Below are 25,480 nucleotides of genomic sequence, written 5' to 3' on the forward strand. Positions count from 1 at the left end.
GCTCCAAAGGCACAAGGTACCAAGTGTTCGTAAAAGGTACCCAAATAAGCAACTTATAATAAAGAATCTCCTTTATCAAGAGATGGTTTCTAAAAATGGCAGTGCCCTCACTATAAACGACCCAAAACTTGAATGTAGGTAGCCTAGCAAGTGGAACCTCTGTGTCGCGGGGGGATGTGCAATGACAGAGTGGTTCTCAACATTTTGCAAAATAAATTACATATATTCAATATGGTCGTGGGTGGTTTGCGCACATGATGACTCTCATTGTCAAGATGTTATATATATATATATATATATATATGTACATTTTTATAAATGAGTAAGTTTGGGCAACTCTCCGAGTTGCTAGTTATCATAACTTGTAGTAGATGGCATCGATCTCTCTCTCTCTCTCTCTCTCTCTCTCTCTCTCTCTCTTCTCTCCACGTTTGCAACCTCCCCTTCAGGTAACCACATGGGGAATGCTAGATCTTTTGTTTTATTGACTACATACAACCTTTGTTTGCTCCTTCTCTGTCTCTCCATCTTTCCTCTTCACTAGCTTTTTTCTACAAACTTGTGTTTGCATCTCTCTCTCTCTCTCTCTCTCTCTCTCTCTCTCTCTCTCTCTCTCTCTCTCTCTCTCTCGTTTCTAGCCCTAATGGCCCTGTCACTTGCTTCTTCCCCTATCACCTTCTTTATTTAGTCTCTCTCTCTCTCTCTCTCTCTCTCTCTCTCTCTCTCTCTCTCTCTCTCTCTCTCTCTCTCTCTCTCTCTCTCTCTCTACCCCTCTCCTAGTTTATCTAGCTCTCCTTTTGCTTTCTTTTTCTCCTCTCCCCCTGCTCCCTCTCTCTCTCTCTCTCTCTCTCTCTCTCTCTCTCTCTCTCTCTCTCTCTACCCCTCTCCTAGTTTATCTAGCTCTCCTTTTGCTTTCTTTTTCTCCTCTCCCCCTGCTCCCTCCCTCTCTCTCTCTCTCTCTCTCTCTCTCTCTCTCTCTCTCTCTCTCTCTCTCTGCCTTTTCTCTAAGATGAAGTTTCTTTTAGAATGCACACTTGGACCCCTACCCTAAGGGGTAAACTTCAACCCATATCCTGAAGTTAGTCTTTTACACAAATTTTAAAGCTTAGCTTTTACAATGAATGGTGTTGTAGAACACAACTACTACCTTATAGTTGTACACACACACACACACACACATACTCGTGTGTGATGTGGAATGGGAATGCGTGGAATAGAGAGAGTGTGTGCATTCGAATGCGAGAGAGAGAGTGTGTGCGTGTGTATGTGAGTTTTTATGAGATAGAGAGGTGTGCATATGTAAGAGATGGAAGGTGTGTGTGTACGAGAGAGAGAGAGAGAGAGAGAGAGAGAGAGAGAGAGAGAGAGAGAGAGAGAGTTTATGTATGGGTCAGAGTGTGTGTATGAGAGATTGTGTGGGTGTATGTCTATAATAGAGAGAGAGTGTGTGTGGATGGGTATGAGAGTGTGTGTATGTGAGAGAGGGAGTGTGTGCGTGTGTGTATGAGAGAGAGTGTATGTGTTTATGTGAGAAAGAACAAGAGAGAGAGAGAGAGAGAGAGAGAGTAGATAGGTATGAGAATGTTGAATACATGGTGGAAGGGGGGGTATGCAAGTTTGGGCATATATGTATGTATGTATGTGTGTGCAAATGGGTATAAGAGTGTTGAAATATATGGTGGGGGTATGAGAGAGAGAGAGAGAGAGAGAAAGAGAGAGAGAGAGAGAGAGTGGAGGGGGGTTAGAGAGAGTGTGTGGGAGAGACAATGAGTGTGTGTGTGACGGTGCCTGTGTGAGAGAGAGCATTTAGAGGCATGGGCTATGTGTGTGTCTATATGAGTGAGAGAGAGAGAGTCTATTAGAGAGATGATGTGTGTGTATGAAATAGAGAGGGGGTATGTGTGTATCTGTATGAGATAGAGAGAGAGTGTGCATGTCCATTAGAGAGATAACGAGTGTATAAAAGAGAGAAAAGGAGAGTGTGTGTGTGGGAGAGAGGGTGCATGTGGTTGTGTGTGTCTATGTGAGAGAGGGTGTGCATGTATGAAAGAGAGAGACATAAATAAAGTGTGTGTGTGTATTTGTGTTAGCAAATTGACCACAAAAATTAACTTCAATTTTCAAAGATGGTTTATAAGTCACTTCAAGGTAGCAAATATGAGGACATAATCAAAATTGATTATGTGTAGTGAATTAGATGTTTTTTTCAATATTTATCTACATAGGAAGGGTTTTGGTTTTTGCCTCAAAAGGTGTTCCCAAAGGGTTTTGGTTTTTGGCAAGTAGTTAATCATTGCCACAAAACATAGCTAGGAGCACTCCATATTGATAACTATCTGTGTAGCCAAGAATATGTCAAACTGAACAATGGTCATCCATAAGTAGGTTAAATTTAGGATGTTATAGCTGCATCATATAGCCATTATTAACACCAATGTGGAGAGTTAAAGTGCCCATAATCATAGTCTCATATCATTCAAAATAAAATATTCCTTTTTACTCCCTAGCCCAAGGATGAGGTAGTCAATGTCTCAATAATGATAATATATATGAACTGATGGCCTAATGAAATCCAACTTAAGCTATCAACACACAAAATACCTCATAGGAAAAACACATGCTGTAGAAAACACATCATCCTATAGAGGCCTTTCCATCGTGCAAGGACCAGTAAACAAAGCCATGATGATCCTTAAGATGTGGTTTGTATAGTGGCTTCCATTGAAAAAATAGGGAACAAACATAGTCAATCCTAAGAACTTCATGACAAAGACCAAGTCCAAAAAAGTATTGGCCAATGTTTGTGCTAGAAGCCATATATGTAACGTCTAGATCCATCCAGCTTGAGTGAAAGTCGTAGACAACATCCCATGAGAGCAAGGCTAATACCTTGTATTATAAAGGGACCATATTCATCATGCGAGACAAATATACTTTCCTTTAAACACCCATCCATCTAACATGGCGAGCACAAAATCATATAGTCATGGCATCTCTAGCAAGGAGTTCCATATCACTAACTTTGGAGTTTTAATAGTATATACAGTCCCCATGACTAATGCCTTAATACTGCCAAAAACCTTAGCACTGACCACCTTAGTTAGTCCAAAAAACCATTTTGGACATAGAGACTATGCTTATCCCTAGATGACATCAATAATTAAGGTAAGATAAAGAAACCATTATGCGATTTTTTAGAATCTTCTTTTTGTTAAACCATATTTTAGAGCACCTAGCCATGTCATTTGGCTAAAAAGTTATCGGTTAGAGAGTTAATGACAATATGTTATGCCCAAAACCCGAAAGTATCATATATTAAAAGCAAAAGTCCAGAGCTTATTATATCAATAGCGTTAGTGGTGACAATATAGCCAAAAAACCATATTAATAACCCCCTAGTTAGTCATTTAGAATGAACGGGTTAGTATTGTAATAGCTCCTAAATCATATCCCCATACAAGGGTAGCTCAGTTGCATCATTTTAGGAATAAAACAAAAACAAAAAACAAAGAATGAACCCAACCACATCATTTAGCTATAGAGTAATAAATATTCAAAAAACCACAGTTGTTCTAACATGTTAATTATCAAAATTAAACAAAGGGTAAACTGTCAATTTTATTCTTACCAATTCAATAATCACAGTGCTCATGACAAAAACTGGTCTAATAAACTATGCCGTAATGATGAATAACATCTATCTAGGTAGATGGCCCCACAAATGCAAGTACCACAGACACATATGAGAAAAATTAGAACAATACCTGTATAAAAGAGTATAAACAAAACTAAGTGAGTGAGAATGGCACTCACCTAGAAGCCATGGTGTGCTTAAATACTTACTGTAGCAGGTGGTCTGAAAACCCCAGTGAGTGAGTAGTTTGCAAGTGGCCATATCTCCCAAGAATCTCCTTCATCAAGAGAGGGTTTTTAAAAATGGTAGCGCCCTCAGTATAACCGACCCAAATCTTGAATGTAGGTAGCCCAACAAGTGGAACTTCTGTGCCGCGGAGGGATGTGCAATGACAAAGTATAAGAGAGCCATAAGATTTTTAATTTTCACAACAGTAAACCGTCTAGGTAAACCTAAAGAAGGCTCCAAAGGCACAAGGTACCAAGTGTTTGTAAAAGATACCCAAATGAACAACCTATAATAAAAAATCTCCTTCATTAAGAGAGGGTTTCTAAAAATGGCAGCACCCTTAGTATAACCGACCCAAAACTTGAATGTAGGCAGCCCAACAAGTGGAACCTCTATGCAGTGGGGGGAGGTGAAATGACTGAGTATAAGAGAGCCATAAGATTCTCATTATTCACAAGAGTAAACCATCTAGGTAAACCTAAAGAAGGTTCCAAAGTCACAAGGTACCAAGTGTTCGTAAAAGGTTCTCAAATGAGCAACCTATAATAAAGAGGGGATTATTCATTAACAAAGTGCATAAAGGAACACAAGACCTTCGTAGTAAGGCAAACATAGGTTAAACTACGATTCACAAATTATTTTTGCAACACAATATCTAGGCATCATTAGGGAACCCAATAAAAAGTCATGGCTACAAATGTGCCTTTTGCTTGAATTGTTTATTAGGGAAAGAGAGAGAGAGAAATTACAAAATTGTGTCGACTTTTTAAAAAATCAACCATTAACAAAATGCATAAAGGAATACGAGACATTAGTACTAAATCAAACATAGGTTAAACAATGATCCACAAGTTATTTTTGTAACACAATATTTAGGCATCATTAGGCAACCCAATATTAAGTCATAGCTACAAATGTTTATGGGGGAAAGAGAGAAACAATTACAAAATCATGCTAGCTTTTTCAAAAACCATCTATTGTATGCTCCAAGTTAATGGGTTTAAACCAAATCCACTGTATATGTATATGTACATGTGTGTGAATGTGTGTGTATGTGTATGTGTATGTGTTTATGTGTATGTGTATGTGTATGTGTATGTGTATGTGTATGTGTATGTGTATGTGTATATGTATATGTATATGTATATGTATATTCATATGTATTGTATATGTATATGTGTGTGCGTGTGTATATATATATACATACATACATACATACATACATACACAGCTGTACATTTTTAGAAATGAGCAAAGCTGGGCAACTCCCCCATTTGCTAGTTATCATAACTTGTAGTAGATGGCGCCTCTCTCTCTCTCTCTCTCTCTCTCTCTCTCTCTCTCTCTCTCTCTCTCTCTCTCTCTCTCTCTCTCTCTCCCTCTCTCCCTCTCTCTCTCTCTCTCTCTCTCTCTCTCTACGTTTGCAACCTCCCCTTCAAGGAACCACATGGGGAATGCCAGATCTTTTCTTTTTTTAACTACATACAACATTTGTTTGCTCCTTCTTTGTTTCTCTGTCTTTGCTATTCACTAGCTTTTTTCTACAAACTTGTGTTTGCATCTCTCCCCCCCTCTCTCTCTCTCTCTCTCTCTCTCTCTCTATGTAAATAAACTATTTGTCTCCCTTGCTTCTCCTTCTCAGGTTTTCATGTTTCCTTTCCCTATTTTTTCTACCTCTTGCGCTGATTACAGAGGTTTTCCTCTCTCTCTCTCTCTCTCTCTCTCTCTCTCTCTCTCTCTCTCTCTCTCTCGTTTCTAGCCCTGATGGCCCTGTTGCTTGCTTCTTCCCCTATCACCTTGTTTATTTAGTTTCTCTCTCTCTCTCTCTCTCTCTCTCTCTCTCTCTCTCTCTCTCTCTCTCTCTCTCTCTCTCTCTCTCTCTCTCTCTCTCTCTCTCTCTCTCTCTCTCTCTCTCTCGTGTAGAACACTACATACATGTAGTTGTTTGGTTTTGGCATACACATATAGAACAAAAAAGCCATGTATAAACCATGTTTCAAATACTTTAATTAGTTTTAGTTAAAGTTTTCAAGCATTCAAGTACAAATGATAATTATAGCATTTTTTTAGATTAGTTTTAAACTATGGGTTAGCTAATAGCTTAGATCCTTATTGGCTTAGTACTAAAACACTTCACAAAGTACACTTTTAACATTTGATATGCATTAGATTAACAGCTTAATAGTCTTTTTGGACGAAATGGATACACACACACACACACACTCACTCACTTTGCCTTTTCTCTAAGATGAAGTTTCTTTTAGAATGCACACTTGGACCCCTACCGTAAGGGGTAAACCTCAACCCATATCCTGAAGTTACTCTTCTACACAAATTTTGAAGCTTGTTCTTCTAAAGCTTAGCTTTTGCAGTGAATGGTGTTGTAAAACACAAGTACTACCTTATAGCTATTCACACACACACACACACACACACACACACATACACACACTCATGTGTGGAATATGGAATGCGGAATGCGTGGAATAGAGGAGTGCGTGCATTTGAAAGCAAGAGAGAGAGAGAGTGTGTGTGTGTGCGTGTGTATGTGAGTGTTTATGAGAGAGAGACACTCTGTGTGTGTACGAGAGAGAGAGAGAGAGAGAGAGAGAGAGAGAGAGAGAGAGAGAGAGAGAGAAAGAGTTTGTGTATGGGTTAGAGTGTGTGTATGATTGTAGCAGAGTGTGTGTGTGGGTGTATGTCTACAAAAGAGAGAGAGTGTATAGAATTTATTGTAGGGGTGTATGAGAGAGAGAGAGTGTGTGTGTGTAGATTGGTATGAGAATTTTGATTTTATGGTGGTGGGGGGGGGGGGTATGAGAGTTTGGGCATCTATGTATGTGTGTGTGTGTGTGTGTGAAGAAGAGAGGATATATAGGAGAGCGTGGGTGTGGGTGTGTGTGTGTGTATGAGAGAGTGAGTGAGAGAGAGATAGAGAGAAAGTATGCGAGTGTGTTCTTATGAGAGAGAGTGTGTGTAGGAGAGAGCAAGTGTGTATTCTTATGAGAGAGAATATTCAGAGAGAGGGAGTATGTGTGTATGATAATTTAGAGAGGGGAGTATGTGTGTATGAGAAAATACAAAGAGAGTATGTGTGTGCATGTGTGTGTAAGAGCGAGATACTTTAGAGAGAGAGAGGGTGTGTGTGTGTGAGAGAAAGCTTGTATGTGTTAGAGAGAGTGTATACATGTGTTAGACTCGAGTGCATGTGTATGAGACACTAGAGAAAGAGAGAGTATGAGAAACTAGAGTGTGTGTGTGTTTATGTGTGTGCAAATGTGTATGAGAGTGTTGAAATATATGGTGGGGGTGAGAGAGAGAGAGATGAGAGCGTGGGTGTGTAAGTGTAAGTGTGTGTGTGAGAGAGAGAGAGTATGCGAGTGTGTGCTTCTGACAAAGAGAGAGAGAGAGAGAGAGAGAGAGAGAGAGAGAGAGAGAGAGAGAGAGAGAGAGAGAGAGAGAGAGAGAGAGAGAGAGAGATGAGAGCTGTGTAAGTGTAAGTGTGTGAGAGAGAGAGAGAGAGTATGCGAGTGTGTGCTTCTGACAAAGAGAGAGAGAGAGAGAGAGAGAGAGAGAGAGATTATGTATGGGTCAGAGTGTGTGTATGTGAGACAGGGAGTGTGTGTGTGCATGTATGAGAGAGAGTGTATGTGTTGATGTGAGAAAGAACGAGAGAGAGAGAGAGAGAGAGAGAGAGAGAGAGAGAGAGATGGCATAATTATGGATGTCTTTAACTCTGTCTTTGTCTCTCTCTTCTATCATATGCAAACATAGGGACCATCGAGGATCAATTCTCATTCTATTTTATTCTCTATATTTTAAATGCCCACAATCCTTGAGATATCATAGTTATGGTTGGCTCTCTTTTGAGGATATCAGTGGCGTGCTCATGGTAAGGGCGTAGAGGGAGATATATGGCATGCTTATGGAAAGTGTAGTGTGATAGGGACGACGAGAGTGCAAGAGGGAGAGGGAGAATGATGGATGGCACTTGAGGGCAGAGGGTATGGAGAAGGGAAAAGAGGTCATTTAATTTAAAAAGGCACATCAACAACCTTTTTTAATTAAATGGCTACTCACACAAGGTGTGAATAGGGTACCCATAGGAGTAAAAATTTGTAGGAGTTCAATTATACTATTGCCTAGTGTAGCCTGGGTGTAGGATTTGTGTGAATAAATGTAGCCTTAGTGGAGGTTTTTTTTTGTTTTAAAATCGGGAGTTTCAATTACAGCTGTGTCCCATGCTAAGACTTAGGTAGTGGGTGAGCAACTAAGGTAGTAAGCAAAATTTCATTTGGTTTGGAGTCCCATGCTACAAGATTGGGACATTGGCCTTGCATCCATCCTGAGGAAGGAAGTGTGGCATTACACATGTGAACGACACATTGAACAAACCCTGTCTATCATTTTGCACTTAAGTCTACAAGTCAAAACAAATTGGGAGAAAATAACTAAAAATACATCTACTACATGAGTCAGTTTCGAACTCCAAGAAATGTGATAGTCGAATTTGATGAAAGCACAAGACGTCAATTTTCGTGACTAAGTTTGTACAATTTTGCTACCAAAGACCTTGTGGGATGACGACCTCATACTCTCTTCTAAGTGAGGCATTAAGAAGAGGACACGGGGGAGGGAAAGAATAGGTGAGAGAGAGGATAGGGAGGAAGGGAGAGAGAGCAAAGGGGGAGAAGCTTATGATGTTGTCGTAATCTATTATGTGAACCTCAATACGCTGTAACTCTCTCTCTCTCTCTCTCTCTCTCTCTCTCTCTCTCTCTCTCTCTCTCTCTCTCTCTCTCTCTCGATTTTTTATTTGTGCAACAAATTGCAGAACTGGTTTTGGAAAGGCGATTGTCCTGAGGGTGCTTCTGACGGCGCGGGTTATAAACCTTGTTACAAAAACAAGAGCTCGGATTTAAAGGTGCCCTTGTTCTGATGGGTTGTAAGAGGGCCGTGGGTGTGTGTGCGTGTGTATATGAGTGTTTATGAGAGAGAGAGGTGTGCATGTGTGTGTGTGTGAGTGAGAGAGAGAGAGAGAGAGAGTTTGTGTATGGGTTAGAGTGTGTGTATGATTGTATCACAGTGTGTGTGGATGTATGTCTAGAAAGGAGAGAGAGAGAGTACAAAATTTATGGTAGGGGTGTATGAGAGAGAGTGTGTGTGTGTGCAAAAAGGTATGAGAATGTTGAATTTATGGTGGTTGGGGGGGGGGGGGGTATGAGAGTTTGGGCATCTATGTATGTATGTCTATGTGAGAATGGCACTCACCTAGAAGCCACGGTGTGCTTATATACTGTAGCAGGTGGTCCTAAAACCCTAGTGAGTGAGTAGTTTTCAAGTGGCCATATCTCCCAAGAATCTCCTTCATCAAGAGAGGGTTTCTAAAAATGGTAGCACCCTCAGTATAACTGACCCAAATCTTGAATGTAGGTAGCCCAACAAGTGGAACTTCTGTGCGGCGGGGGGATGTGCAATGACAAAGTATAAGAGAGCCATAAGATTTTCAATTTTCATAGCAGTAAACCATCTAGGTAAACCTAAAGAAGGCTCCAAAGGCACAAGGTACCAAGTGTTCGTAAAAGGTACTCAAATGAGCAACTTATAATAAAGAATCTCCTTTATTAAGAGAGGGTTTCTAAAAATGGCAGCACCCTCACTATAAACGACCCAAAACTTGAATGTAGGTAGCCTAGCAAGTGGAACCTCTCCGCCGTGGGGGGATGTGCAATGAGAGGGTGGTTCTCAAAGTTTTGCAAAATAAACTACATATATTCAATATGGGCATGGGTGGTATGCCCACATGATAACTCTCATTCCACACACACACACACACTCGTGTGTGAAATGTGGAATGGGGAATGTGTGGAATAGAGAGAGTGTGTGCATTCGAATGCGAGAGAGAGAGTGTGTGTGTGTGTATGTGAGTTTTTATGAGATAGAGAGGTGTGTGTGTGTAAGAGATAGAGGGTGTGTGTGTACGAGAGAGAGAGAGAGAGAGAGAGAGAGAGTCTATTAGAGAGATGATGTGTGTGTATGAAATAGAGAGGGGGTATGTGTGTATGTGTATGAGATAGAGAGAGAGTGTGCATGTCCATCAGAGAGATAACGAGTGTATAAAAGAGAGAAAATGAAAGTGTGTGTGTCTATGTGAGATAGGGTGTGCGTGTATGGAAGAGAGAGAAAGAGAGAGAGAGAGAGAGAGTAGATAGGTATGAGAATGTTGAATACATGGTGGGGGGGATGCGAGTTTGGGCGTGTGTGTGTGTGTGTGTGTGTGTGTGTGTGTGTGTGTGTGTGTGTGTGTGCAAATGGGTATGAGAGTGTTGAAATATATGGTGGGGGTATGAGAGAGAAAGAGAGAGAGAGAGAGAGAGAGAGAGAGAGAGTCTATTAGAGAGATGATGTGTGAGTATGAAATAGAGAGGGGGTATGTCTGTATCTGTATGAGACAGAGTGAGAGTGTGCATGTCCATTAGAGAGATAACGAGTGTATAAAAGAGAGAAAATGAGAGTGTGTGTGTCTATGTGAGATAGGGTGTGTGTGTATGGAAGAGAGAGAGAGAGAGAGAGAGAGAGTAGATAGGTATGAGAATGTTGAATACATGGTGGGGGGGTATGCGAGTTTGGGCATATATGTGTGTGTGTGTGTGTGTGTGTGTGTGTGTGTGTGCAAATGGGTATGAGAGTGTTGAAATATATGGTGGGGGTATGAGAGAGAGAGAGAGAGAGAGTCTATTAGAGAGATTATGTGTGTGTATGAAATAGAGAGGGGGTATGTGTGTATCTGTATGAGATAGAGAGAGAGTGTGCATGTCCATTAGAGAGATAACGAGTGTATAAAAGAGAGAAAATGAGAGAGTGTGTGTGTCTATGTGAGATAGGGTGTGCGTGTACGGAAGAGAGAGACATAAAGAATGTGTGTGTGTGTGTGTGTATTTGTGCTAGAAAATTGACCACAAAAATTAGCTTCAATTTTCAAAGGTGGTTTATAAGTCAGTTTTCAAGGTAGCAAATATGAGGACACACAATCAAATATGATTATGTGAAGTGAATTGGATGTTTTTTTCAATATTTATCTACATAGGAAGGGCTTTGGTTTTTTCCTCAAAAGGTGTTCCAATATAAAATTGTCTCCCTCGATACAAATTACATTTGGACCCATTGTCCTAGCTTGTAAGGGAAACTTTGCGACCTCAACAAATAAGGATGGACTACTATAGTTCATTTAAGATATCCACTACATTCCATACCTCTCGAGGAAGCCCAGCTCTCGCATTGTTCCACTCCATAATTCATGCCTTAGACTTCATGTGCTTGTTACTTAATGGCACGGGTTATAAACCTTGTTACAAAAAGAAGAGCTCGGATTCAAAGGTGCCCTTGTTCTGATGGGCTGTAAGAGGGGCTATCCCCCGGGCCTGGGTGAGGAGAGCTTGCAAGACACGATTCAAACAGCTAGATGCCGAGTTGGCATTGCATGCCATGCCGGTGTCCATGAATTGCGATGTAGAAATGCTGGCATGCCATTGGCCAATACAAGGATCAAGAGAGGGTATAAGAGGAATCTTTGAAGCTTGTGGAATTAGAAGTGTATAAAAGAAACACATCGAGACGTGGCACTCATAATGTAAGTGTTGGCGCGACAAGAGTGTCCAATTCTTGAAAGAAGGGTGCCCATTGTCTGCGGTGATGCGCATAAGGCTCAACACAAAATTCAAACCAAATAAAGAAGAATACATGGAAGAAAGCTAGCTAGTCCTGTGAGAAGCACACACTCCTTTAAAGAGAGCAAAACCAGGATTTAGAGCCTATGTACCACTCAATGATGAAAATCTGTCTCGAACTCTCCAACAACTTTTGGCACCAAGGCTTTGTTGTGCTTCATTTGGTAAGTCTTGTCACCTTGTGTGTGAATGTGTAAGTTTGTTTAAAGTGTTGTGGAGGGAGGGAGTGACCTGTTGGCAGGCAGGCAAGGGCAAACAGACTTGTAATCAATCAGTCAATCATCCCATAAGTGCGGGAGGGGGAGGAGGGGAAGTATAAGAGGCAGCCCGGCCGCCCTGGAGAGGCATACTTACCTGGGCGGGGTCAACCGATGATCAGGAAGGCCGATCGCCTAGGGACGGCCCCTCCATTGCACTGCCGGACGGGCTGCACCCTAGCATCTCCCCACGTGGGAGAGTGCACGTCACCAAGAGGAGAGCCCTACACATATTGTGTAGGAGAGAAGGAGACACAAGAAGGATCAAAAGGTTCCAACTTCCAAGTTGTGCAAGTGTTAGCCGGTTGTATACCGTGCAAGGAACCGTGATCTTGTTTCCAAGATCTACAAGTAAGAAATGGCTTATGTGTAACGGAGGAGCTTGCTCCTTGTCAATAATATAACTCCACAAGGGGAGAGACTGGCCCATCTTTCAGTCCCTAGTGTGTTGCCAATTTCTCTACCTCTCTCTCTACGTCTTTCTTTTCTCTCATCTATTCTCCTCTGTGCCAACATAATATTCGCCATATATATTTTAAGTATATAAGAAAGTCGAGAGTGTATCTCAGATTTTATAACATTAGAAAAAAATGCAACAGGAAAAACATTGTTAAGATAGCTTGAAGAACTACTTACCTTCCATATAATGTTGGCCAGTGGAATCAATGGCACCTTGTACCATGTGGGAATGGGCACCGGCTTTCTGTGCACTTGCACTCATGCCTTTGCCTCATCAATTAGCTTGTCAAAAATAGTCAACCTGCCCTAGCATCTTTGTTTCACAAACAAGGTCTGGATACAAGGTATAGACAACCCCCTTTTGTGCCAGCCTGTGTACATTCTATATTAGGATCTCATGAATCTGGTCCATTGCATACCTGTTTGTATGAGAAATAGCTGATAGAATCTACCCCTTTACCACACTTGTCACTTTCACAAGGCAATAGTCGACGTGCACATGTTGCCTCGCATTATCTAGAAAGGTTGTTGCAAACAATCAATTATGTTAAGGATGATGTAAGAAACAAAAACATTGTAGAATGTTAAGGTCCTACAGCTTAGGTCCACTCACATGTGCGTATCTCATTCATCCATGTTGTGAGATAATGGTGTAATATTTCTGTTGAAAATATTACGAGGCCGTGTGAAGTCTCTGGCATTGTAGTCACGGACGGTGCGATGTTTAAATGGTATACTCTCCATGGGCCAATCGAGACTTAGGACTAAGGTTTAATAAAACTCTGCATTCCTCATAAGAACCTCCTCTTGGTAGGAGGCCAAAGGGATAATTGATGGATATATGGCAAAAAAAATTTATCCCTTCGCCGAAGGTCGTGTTGGAAGGAAGGGATTGAAGGGGGAATGATTCAACACAGCGCTGGAGGTCGTAGAAGGGAGAATGGCCATGCAACTGGCCGTGTGGGGGAGAGAGGTCTCCTCTCTGTATCCTATATAAACCCCTATGGGGGGAGTAAAGGGAGGGCGATAACACTCCCAGGCCTGGGAAGAGAGAGATTTAGAAGGTCGAAACTGTCATCGAGAGCCGCGCCACTCTGCTGGCCGAGAGAGAGGGTGAAGACTGACAGAAAGGAGGGGAGTTAAGGGTCGTGATGCTGCCATATGAGGGAGGGAGTAAAGCTATGCCGCCTGCACCCTGAGCCACCACCAGAAGTCGACGCCGCTGCTGCCATGAGTTCGCCAGCTGCTGCTGCGGAAGGAGGAGTTGTAAGGAATAGTCGTGAGGAGGAGTCGTGGAGTCTGTGCCAGCTCTCTGCCTTCATTTTTCTTCCACGTGGGGTTTTTTTTTTTTTTTGCAAGACCTCTCCAGAAGCTCTTAAAAGCTTCTTGAGAAGCTTCTAATGGCTTCATAGGAAGCCCCCCTTCCTATGGGTTTTTTCTCAAAGCCTTCTCTAAGTGGGTTTTATACCCCCTGGGATTTAAGCACCCATTCCCTTGAAATTCCCACCCAAGTCCCCTTTCTCATTACAAATTTCACCCAAGCTCCTTTCCTATTAAAATTCCCCTTTTAAGTTCGTTTTAACCTCGGGTTTTAAGCATCTTTTTCCCCCTTAGACACAATAGCTGGGGTTTTCAAAACCCTTCCTTTAGCATTTTCACAAACCCATTCCCCGTGGTCCATTTAAGTTCCTTTCCCGTGATCCGTTTAAAACCCCCTTCCGTGGTTTTTCTTAAGCCCTTCCCAAGCAATCTTTAAGCCCCCTTTCCCCCTTTTTGCATTTCACAAAGCCCATTTATAACTCCCTTCCTTGGGCTTTCATAGGCCTTATCAAGCAGGTTTTATTACCCCCAGGTTTTTAAGCACCTTTTTCATAACATATCCATAAGGTTTTAACCCCAGGTTTTCTTTTAAAAAACCCTTCCCATACAAGCCTTTAAAAACCATTTTGGAGGAGGAAGCCTATAAAGCCTTCTAAAGGTCGATTCCGAAAGACAATGCAATCAGTCAAGGAAGCCGAATCACAATGGGAGCTTTCGCGTGCGAAGGAGACGGCCAACATCATAAATCTGCATCCAAGGCGAAAAGGTCGAATTCAAGATGGCTCCTAAGAAGGCACAAGGCGCAACCGCAGGAGGATCATCTCCTAACATCCATGTGGAGATTTCACCACGTCCAGGTTTTCTTCCTAATTTTGTTTACGTCGTAATATTTCAATTGTGCATGATTCATTTACGAAAATTAGGATACACTTTTTGGATTGAAATACCTTGGCTAAATTAAAGGAAATAACTTTGATCAAAGAATCGGACATTTGTATTAAATGAATGAAAAAGAAGAGCATAAGATCTCTATGCATTCCTAGCAAGTGGTTTTTATGCATTGCAAAGTAACGAACTTAGATTAACTAATGCCCATTTTTACAAGTCGAAATAATGATAGTACACTTCAATTTTGCATGGAAAGAATAAATTGCATGTCGCATTATTAGGCATTTTTCCTTCGAAATGATTCATTAAAGAAGGTTGCTAATCATCCGTAGGAATTTGCAAGGCATGGAAAATGGTTCTTAAGCTACGTGAAGTAAATTAAACCCTAGTCAATTGGCTTAAATCTCAACCAACTATGTAAATAGTTACAAAAGGTTGTGTAATGCTCATTCAGCGTACGAATATCTCATTTAGAAAAGAAGTTAGAAAAAGTTGCATGGTTCACATAAAACCCTTTAGCTTAGTAACATGAATCTTGATTGCATGTTATAAAAGGAGCAATAGGAATTATGCCATAACCTAACATACACTTTGATCTTATGCAAGAGAAGTAGGGTTTGTAAATCTACTCAAACGTAGACAATGAATCATGTGGTTACGAAAATGGTATCGTAAATATCTTCAAGTATAGACAAGTAAATTGGTTTAACCTAAACACCTAAATTGCGAGGGACTTGTTAGGAATGGTTAAATCGATGCAACATATCCCAAGTGCTAACTGGGATCTAGCACGTTGAGGACATGACCTAATCGCTCTTATTGCCAAAACTGAAACTCTTATACCCTAAAGACTTGCCCTCATTCACGGAATGTAGGGACAATAGGACACACTTGCGAGAAACAAGCTAGGGTTTTTACCCTAAGGATTGCTCGCTAAAAGAATGAAACTCGATTTGGATTTGGACCTTTAGGACCGACAATATCAACCTAGTGCAATCAGGAACGGATTGTTATGAAGATACCCTAACCAAAGTTTCCTATCTAATCATGATTTCGCGATTAGATAACGCCATTCGATGGGTAAAATAGTCCCATGATTTTTATGTGACACTCACGCAATTGGTTGCAGAGTCGCATGATCTTGTGATTTGATCAAAAGGAAATGGCCAATTCCTCAGAATGAGATTGGCAGATTCTTACACAATTTTATCTTGCAAGAGGAGAAATAATCGTCGTGATATAGTACCTTTCTTGGGTAAAGTAACCAAGATACGAGGATTAGATATTTGCTTGGAAGAAAAAGACCAACTAGTAAATTGGAATAACATATTTACTGTTAATAGAACTTAAGGTATTGGTTAAGTTGGGTTAGTAGGGTACGGCCCTAACCCAAGGATATAGGGTTAACAAACAAACCCTTGGGGATCTTGCCAAGTCGCAATTGATCCCGGATCGAGTGCTGGATGCATTCGAAGAGAAAGATTCACTCCTTAGCAATTGACCAAATAAATGACCACTGGAATTGATTGTGCTTGTAACAGTTTAGAAAGCACTGTTTGCATTGTTTGCTCAAGGAACTAAAGGATGAAAAGATATCTAATGCTTCAGGTTGAAGGCCTGAAGGGAGAGGCAGCTTTAGTTACCCCCGACTGCCTGCTTGACCCTAACCAAGGGGGTTGTTGACCGCGCCAGTAACGTGCACCGAACCTGCCGCGAGAGGTCTCTCCATTGAGTTCTACTTGGAGCAGGAGGACACTTGGGTGCCAGGGGGGCTCTGGCCGTAAATCCCTCGCCTTCCGGGTCCTGCACAAGAGGCTAATGTGACTCGGGATTGGATCTCGAGGCCCGCATACTAGTTTACGGGGGCGGAAGCTTGGAATAGTGATCCCTGTGGATTACTGGATAGCCTTCGGGTGGATTATGGACAAGCCTACGGGCGGAACTCCTTGTATTTCAAAGATAAAATGATGAAATGATAATAAAGAATTTGTTTGATATTGTTTTTCTATGTCACGTGATAAGATTACGTGAAGGAACCAGTGCTTAACTGATTAATTAAAGAAGCTGATTGTTACGTGTCAAAATTAATGTGTTAGATAATTACATAACTAAAGCAAACCGAGGAAAGTGTGGAGGATAGGCCATAGGTCCGTCCTACGGTTGGGTGGTCCCGATTAGCCGGGAACTTTTCTCAAAAATCTCAAAGAACAGCGGGAAGATCATCAAAACGAATAATGAGGGCGATGACTTAGAGTTACGTCGTACCCGATTTATGTTGTTTTAGGGGAACAAAATGGGACTATGCCTTATGGCAGAGAGGTTGAGCCTTGCATCCCTCTCGTTTCCCATTCTCCTTGAACCAAGTGCAGCATGAATCCGCTTCAGACGTGGCGTTTCTGCGTAAAGTAGTTCGCTTGGGTCTGACGCTAGTTGCTGTTAGCTAATGACCAATCAGGAAAACCCTAATTCCGATCGATCCTAAGTGGGAACGGCCAGGATACTTCCGCTACATGGCAGACGCAGGAAGACCTAGATCGCAAAACCCGTAACATTCCATGGGAGTGCCAGGCGGAGTTTTCTAGACATCCTTTCCGATGGACTGCTAAGACGTGTCCTGGATGATACTAGTGGACACGTTACAGTTGGTATCAGAGCCAACCAACAAAAGACTTGTTTTTAAGAAATTTTAATAAGAAGAAATAAAGCAAATGTTACTGTCCCAAACATTTCCTTACTTTCAATGCTGTCTTGCAGAATTATGAAGCATGGAACAGGTTCTTAGTGTTCCGAGTCATGTTTATGACCGCGATGCATTCCACGGATTATCGACAAAGGGTTGAGATGATGAACATCCTAGACCGCATTTACAATCCATCGCCTATGTACATGGAACGGAGATGGATGGGTGTTTCAGGGATCTATTACATAGCTGCCCATCGACCTGCGTACCTTCAAATTAACTTGAAGAGAATCAAGTGGATGGAAGATTTGAAGATCGTGAAGCTGTTCGTTTTTGTTGAGGCTCACGAAAACACGACCCTATAGGTCGGAGGTCGAAGGGTTAACCAGAATAAGTATGTATACGGGGAAGTGATTCGAAGAATCCCTGCCGACCGACTCAAGGTTTTGGGACGTCATGAGAAGAATGGATATCAAAGGAAAAGATACCCTGATCTTCCAATGAACTATCGATTCCTGAAAATCGATGAGCCCAATCCGTACTACTACTCAGTTCTTGTAGCTGAATGCAACAACATCTTATTCTCCTCGAATTAATGTATCAACTTGTTCCATCACCCCAAGAAATAATTGTACCTCGAAAGGGCTATGCTGATATGAATGGAATAAAACTTTTTTTTTAAAAAAAATCAACGATTGTCTTGACTGTGAATATTGATAAAGAAGTAAAGTGATTTGGTCACTTGGCTAAAGAAATACACGGACGTAGTTCTTGAAGAGTTAACAGAACTCCCGCTTCAAAGAGAAGTAGATCATGAGATCAAGCTAGTAATAGGAGCTGCGCCAATTGCGAAGAGACCCTATAGAATGTCTATACCGGAAGCAATTGAGCTGAAGGAACAACTCAAGCAACTGCTAGATCAGGGCTACATCCATCCTAGCAGTTCACCATGGGGAGCTCCAGTACCGTTCCAGAAAAAGAAAGATGGAACACTTCGACTATGTTTTGATTACAGAGGGTTGAATCAATCATTTGTCAAGAACAAGTTCCCTATTCCTAGAATAGATGAGCTTCTTGATCGTCTTCAAGGTGCAAAGATCTTCTCCAAGATTGATCTCAGGTCTGGTTACTATCAGATAAGAATCAAGGAAAAAGATATCCGAAAGATGGTCTTCAACACAAGATATGGATACTTTGAGTTCCTAGTTATGTCATTCGGGCTTACGAATGCGCCTGCCACCTTCAACAGGTTAATGCAGGATATCTTTAGGCCATATCTTGACGACTTCGTACTCTTCTTCTTCGACGACACTTTAGTATACTCCGAACGGGAGGAAGATCACAATCCCCAACTTCGGGTTGTCCTTGAGACAATGAGGTCACACAAGCTGTATGCAAAGATGAAGAAATGTGCATTCTTCAAACGTCAGATTGAATATCTAGGATTCATCGTATCAGTGGAAGGAATCTCAGTGGATCCAAGATGTGCTAGAATGGCCAGTACCAACAACTGTCAAAGAAATACACAATTTTCTTGGATTGACAGGATGGTATAGGGTCTTCATTTAAAAAAACTATGCTTTAATAGCAGCACCTTTGACGGATTTATTGAAGAAGCAAACATCTATTGCATGGTCAACAGCTGAATAAACTAGCTTTGATAGATTGAAGCAAAGTTTGGTATCAGCACCTATTCTAAAACTTCCTGACCTCAATAAGGAGTTCAAGGTAGTAACTAATGCTAGCATTCTAGCCTTGGGGTGTGTACTTATGCATGAAGGTCATCCAGTAGCATACTCTTCAAGGAAATTGAAGAGTCATGAAAAGAATTATGCCACACATGATCTGGAATTACTAGCTGTCATCCATGCTCTAAAGCTTTGGAGACACTACCTGCTGGTTAACAAGTTTACACTAGTGACTGATCATAAAAGTCTCAAGTGAAACTTTACCTAGAACAAGCTCAACATGAGGCAATGTCAGTGGATTGAAGTGCTGGAGGAGTATGACCTTGAAATATAATAACCAACCTGGAAAGGAGAATGTAGTTGCTGATGCACTCAGTTGCAAGGCATTCCTTAATTCTCTAATCTTGCAAAATCCATCAATAGCTAGATCTCTAGCCACAAAGGTGTCCATGCCAAACAACCCAATACTTGAGCTAGCTAGAGAGGAAGGATGCCATGATCCAGCCTATCAAAAGATGCTAAGGGAAATCTCTATCAAGGACCAGGAATAAAAGCTACAGGCTAAGTATCATGAATTCTCTGTCAATGGTGGACTTGTCTACTATAGAATGAGAGCATGTATACCAGCAAGCCAGTCACTTAAGCAGAAGATATTGTGGGAAGCTCATGATTCCCCTTTTTTTTTAAGGACATCCTGGCTATGAAAAGACTCTCAATGCAATTAGGAAGAGCTATCATTGGGAGAGGCTTAAAGGTGACGTTCTCAAGTATGTCACTGAGTGTCTGTCTTGCCAATGTATCAAAGCCGAACATGTCATGATGCCAGGGAAACTGCAACCGCTTGACATTCCCCAAATGAAATGGGAATTCATCAGTATGGATTTTGTTGTGGGCTTACCCCAATTCCAAGGAGGATACAATTCCATTATGGTTGTGGTTGACATGCTTACTAAGGTTGCACACCTGATTCTAGTAAAGACAGACTATAAAGCCTCCGACATTGCAAGATTGTTTATCAAGGAGATATTCAAGCTACATGGGTTACCTAGAAGAATCATTAGTGATTGAGATTCTCTCTTCACATCACACTTCTGGAGAGCTATCTTTGAAGCTATTGGGACTCAACTCTATTTTAGCACCACCTACCATCCCCAAACGGATGGCCAAACAGAGCGAGTAAATCAAGTCATCGAGGATATGCTTAGGGCATACTGTTGTCGTGAACCAAAAAGGTGATTCAATACTTGCCTTCGGTTGAATTTGCCTACAATGCTTCTTACCAACAAGGTATTCAGATGACCCCTTTTCAAGCATTGTATGGTCATGACTGTTGAAGTCCCCTAAACTTCTCAGATCCAACCTTGAGGGTTTAAGCTTCAAGGTAGATGTTGGAAGAGATGGATGACCAAGTAAAGTCAATAAGACAGGACATCCAAGTCGCCAAGGATAGACAAAAGGCATACGCGGATTTGAAGAGTCTTCGAAGAAGGAGACATGGTCTTCATTCGTGTACACCCTAAAAACCTTTAAAAACCATTTTGGAGGAGGAAGCCTATAAAGCCTTCTAAAGGCCGATTCCGAAAGACAATGCAATCGGTCAACGAAGCCGAATCACAACGGGAGTTTTCGCGTGCAAAGGAGACGACCAACATCATAAATCTGCATCCAAGGCGAAAAGGTCGAATTCAAGATGGCTCCTAAGAAGGCACAAGGCGCAAGCGCAGGAGGATCATCTCCTAACATCCATGTGGACATTTCACCACAAGTCCAGGTTTTTTTCCTAATTTTGTTTACGTCGTAATATTTCAATTGTGCATGATTCATTTACGAAAATTAGGATGCACTTTTTGGATTGAAATACCTTGGCTAAATTAAAGGAAATAACTTTGATCAAAGAATCGGTCATTTGTATTAAATGAATGAAAAAGAAGAGCATAAGATCTCTATGCATTCCTAGCAAGTGGTTTTTATGCATTGCAAAGTAACGAACTTAGATTAACTAATGCCCATTTTTACAAGTCGAAATAATGATAGTACACTTCAATTTTGCATGGAAAGAATAAATTGCATGTCACATTATTAGGCATTTTTCCTTCGAAATGATTCATCAAAGAAGGTTGCTAATCATCCGTAGGAATTTGCAAGGCATGGAAAATGGTTCTTAAGCTGCGTGAAGTAAATTAAAACCTAGTCAATTGGCTTAAATCTCAATCAACTATGTAAATAGTTACAAAAGGTTGTGTAATGCTCATTCAGCGTACGAATATCTCATTTAGAAAAGAAATTAGAAAAAGTTGCATGGTTCACATAAAACCCTTTAGCTTAGTAACATGAATCTTGATTGCATGTTATAAAAGGAGCAATAGGAATTATGCCATAACCTAACATATGCTTTGATCTTATGCAAGAGAAGTAGGGTTTGTAAATCTACTCAAACGTAGACAATGAATCATGTGGTTACGAAAATGGTATCGTAAATATCTTCAAGTATAGACAAGTAAATTGGTTTAACCTAAGCACCTAAACCGCGAGGGACTTGTTAGGAATGGTTAAATCGATGCAACATATCCCAAGTGCTAACTGGGATTTAGCATGTTGAGGACATGACCTAATCGCTCTTATTGCCAAAGCTGAAACTCTTATACCCTAAAGGCTTGCCCTCATTCACGGAATGTAGGGACAATAGGACACACTTGCGAGAAACGAGCTAGGGTTTTTACCCTAAGGATCGCTCGCTAAAATAATGAAACTCGATTTGGATTTGGACCTTTAGGACCGAGAATATCGACCTAGTGCAATCAGGAACGGATTGTTATGAAGATACCCTAACCAAAGTTTCCTATCTAATCATGATTTCGTGATTAGATAACGCCATTCGATGGGTAAAATAGTCCCATGATTTTTATGTGACACTCACGCAATTGGTTGCAGAGTCGCATGATCTTGTGACTTGATCAAAAGGGAATGGCCAATTCCTCAGAATGAGATTGGCAGATTCTTACACAATTTTATCTTGCAAGAGGAGAAATAATCGTCGTGATATAGTACCTTTCTTGGATAAACTAACCAAGATACGAGGATTAGATATTTGCTTGGAAGAAAAAGACCAATTAGTAAATTGGAATAACATATTTACTGTTAATAGAACTTAAGGTATTGGTTAAGTTGGGTTAGTAGGGTACGGCCCTAACCCAAGGATATAGGGTTAACAAACCAACCCTTGGGGATCTTGCCAAGTCGCAATTGATCCTGGATCGAGTGCTGGATGCATTCGAAGAGAAAGATTCACTCCTTAGCATAAACGACCACTGGAATTGATTGTGCTTGTAACAGTTTAGAAAGCACTGTTTGCATTGTTTTCTCAAGGAACTAAAGGATGAAAAGATATCTAATGCTTCAGGTTGAAGGCCTGAAGGGAGAGGCAGCTTTAGTTACCCCCGGCTGCCTGCCTGACCCTAACCAAGGGGGTTGTTGACCGCACCGGGAACGTGGACCGAACCCGCCGCGAGAGGTCTCTCCATTGAGTTCTACTTGGAGCAGGAGGATGCTTGGGTGCTAGGGGGGGCTCTGGCCGTAAATCCCTCGCCTTCCGGGTCCTGCACAAGAGGCTAACGTGACTCGGGATTGGATCTCGAGGCCCGCATACTAGTTTACGGGCGGAAGCTTGGAATAGTGATCCCTGTGGATTACTGGATAGCCTTTGGGCGGATTATGGACAAGCCTACGGGCGGAACTCCTTGTATTTCAAAGATAAAATGATGAAATGATAATAAAGAATTTGTTTGATATTGTTTTTCTATGTCACGTGATAAGATTATGTGAAGGAACCAGTGCTTAACAGATTAATTAAAGAAGCTGATTGTTACGTGTTAAAATTAATGTGTTAGATAATTACATAACTAAAACAAACCGAGGAAAGTGCGGAGGATAGGCCATAGGTCCGTCCTATGGTTGGGTGGTCCCGATTAGCCGGGAACTTTTCTCAAAAATCTCAAAGAACAGCGGGAAGATCATCAAAACGAATAATGAGGGCGATGACTTGGAGTTACATCTTACCCGATTTATGCTGTTTTAGGGGAACGGAATGGGACTATGCCTTATGGCAGAGAGGTTGAGCCTTGCATCCCTCTCGTTTCCCATTCTCCTTGAACCAAGTGCACCGTGAATCCGCTTCGGACCTGGCGTTTCTGCATAAAGTAGTTCGCTTGGGTCTGACGCTAGTTGCTGTTAGCTACTGACCAATCAGAAAAACCCTAATTCCGATTTATCCTAAGTGGGAACGGCCAGGATAATTCCGCTATGTGGCAGAAGCGGGAAGACCTAGATCGCAAAACCCGTAACATTCCATGGGAGTGCTGGGCGGAGTTTTCTAGACATCCTTTCCGATGGACTGCTAAGACGTGTCCTGGATGATACTAGTGGGCACATTACAGATGGTTACCATCCCAAACATAAAACATGTAATTTGACAAAAAGGCCCAATCGGTGCCGCTGATTTCTACCTCGAAGTCTTCATGCTTCTTTAGCCAATGGGGATCCCACTTAGTTCTAATCATATCATCAACCTCGTTGCACTAGTGTCTTGGAGTCTCTAATGACACTATGAATATACTCATCCCTCTAACATACCCATTGCTAAAAAAGGTTTCTGAGAGTTGCTTTTACCTCAATGTGACTTGTCTAATTGTAGGCATGGAAACCAAATGACATAATGGGATGGGTGGCAAAGGAGTGAATGTCTGTATCTAAATGAGATGATGAAGTAATTAATATCCAATCAATGTAAATAAATAAAAACCATAATCTAAATCATACCGCCATCTCTTACAAGCACTCATCATCAATGTTTCCAACAGGTCTTCTATGCATGTTTGCACAATACGTTTATTGTAAGTAATTGTGAGAGCGGTCTCACTAGTCGTTTCATTGGCATTTGTCATGCACATCTTTTCAGTTATTTGTGTTCGATTCTTATTGGGTTTAGGGTTTAGGGCTTAGGGCTAAGGGCTAAGGGCTTAGGGCTCAGGGTCTAGGGTCTAGGGTCTAGGGTGTTTAGGGTTTAGGGTTTAGGGTTAGGGTTTAGCGTTTAGGTTTAGGGTTTAGGGTTGAGGTTTAGGGTTTAGGGTTTAGGGTTCTTCTTTGTCGGTAGATGCTCTTTGTAAATTTGCCAGTTGAGCTTACAATGCTTGCCTAGCCCTTCATTCTTCTTCCAATTGCATCATGATTAAGTCCAGCTTTTGCTCCATCGTAGGCTCAGGTAGGTCGCCTTCAGCCATAAGATCATCCATATGTGGTTCCGTCATCCTGCAAGACTAAAAGACCTTTCTCACTCAAAATCAAGTTAGCGGGATGAGCGTAGCTCAAGTGCGGGAATACAAGGCTTATGTGTTTTTGGATATAGCTTTCTCAATCTTCAGAAAATCTACAATTTATCCTTCTTCGTATGCTGAAAATGCTTCAGCAAACCTACGTATGGGTAGAGTACCTTCCAATGAACAACTTTGCAGTTCGGAGTTTCTGTGCAGGAACAGTCCTTCTAGCAGTTTTGAGCACAAGTCAGTTCTGACTCCAGTTGACTTGTCTGACTTGTAGAGTTGCAAACTTATGTGACTTGTAGAGTTGCAGACTTGCAGAACTTAGTCGATTTATGAAACTTGCAGAACTTGATCAGAAAATACTTGCTGAACTTGATTTTGTTGGGTGTGACCTGGAGTTTGTGACTTGCAGGGTTGAAAACTTAGGTGGCTAAGCTTGATGGATTAAGCTTAAGCTTAATGAAGATAAAACGGTGCAGATCATGGGGGGGGCCGTTTTTTGTGCCGTCGCACAAATTTCGGAGGTCCTCAGAGACCTCGCGGACCAGTTTTGAAGCTTTTAAGCTTCTTTAAAGCTTATAAGCTTTACTATTAAACTTATGAAAAGATTGGATATGGAGTTTTCTCACTGTTTTCCCACGACTTGATGAAGGAGATTTGGAAGTGGTCCTCCGCCTCTGTAGCCCGGTCCTTCGCGATCCAATGACAGAAACAGGGGTTCTTGATCGCCAGAAGTCTGCCTGTACCGATGGTTCGCGATGAGATTGACCGTAGAGCCCGATCGTTCCAGGAGCTCTACCTTCGCATGAGATGGGTAGCGATTGGAAGCTCTTGATCTCAGCTCCGCTCTGATACCATTGATGCGCAGATCGGTCGATGTATGCTCGCGTAGTGAATGCCGGAAGGTCCCCAAGAACAATGAACTCTACTTTTTGCACAAGTTACAAGGTAAAAAGCATGAACGACAAGAGCAAGAGACCAATTGGGTGCAATCTCTCCCCATGCCTTGTGTGAGCGCTTCACAAAGCATGTATTTTATGTATATTTCATCTTCATGCTCAATAATAGCCCAATTTACAAAAATATAACAAGCTTTTAGCTTTTGAGTTTGCTTTTACAAAAATAAGAGTAAAGCTAATGGACGGTGCCCAAAGAGTCTGGCACGCCCAATACAATGTCCAAATAGAAATAACATAACCGTGCGCCCATGCGCATACAAATAATAATAAATAATCAATGCCTCAATAAATAGGCATGACAAAATATAGGCGTGGCGCCTATCAA

General features: G+C 41.5%; 1 pseudogene; it reads left to right on the plus strand.

The window, feature by feature from the left end:
* Window positions 1-11,935: 11,935 nt before the first annotated feature.
* LOC148019481 (U1 spliceosomal RNA) lies at window positions 11,936-12,060 on the plus strand (annotated as a pseudogene).
* Window positions 12,061-25,480: the final 13,420 nt, after the last annotated feature.

Source organism: Lygodium microphyllum, chromosome 19, assembly GCF_053477565.2.
Source record: "Lygodium microphyllum isolate KBCC chromosome 19, Lygodium_microphyllum_v1.1.10, whole genome shotgun sequence".
NCBI classification, from domain to species: Eukaryota; Viridiplantae; Streptophyta; class Polypodiopsida; order Schizaeales; family Lygodiaceae; genus Lygodium; species Lygodium microphyllum.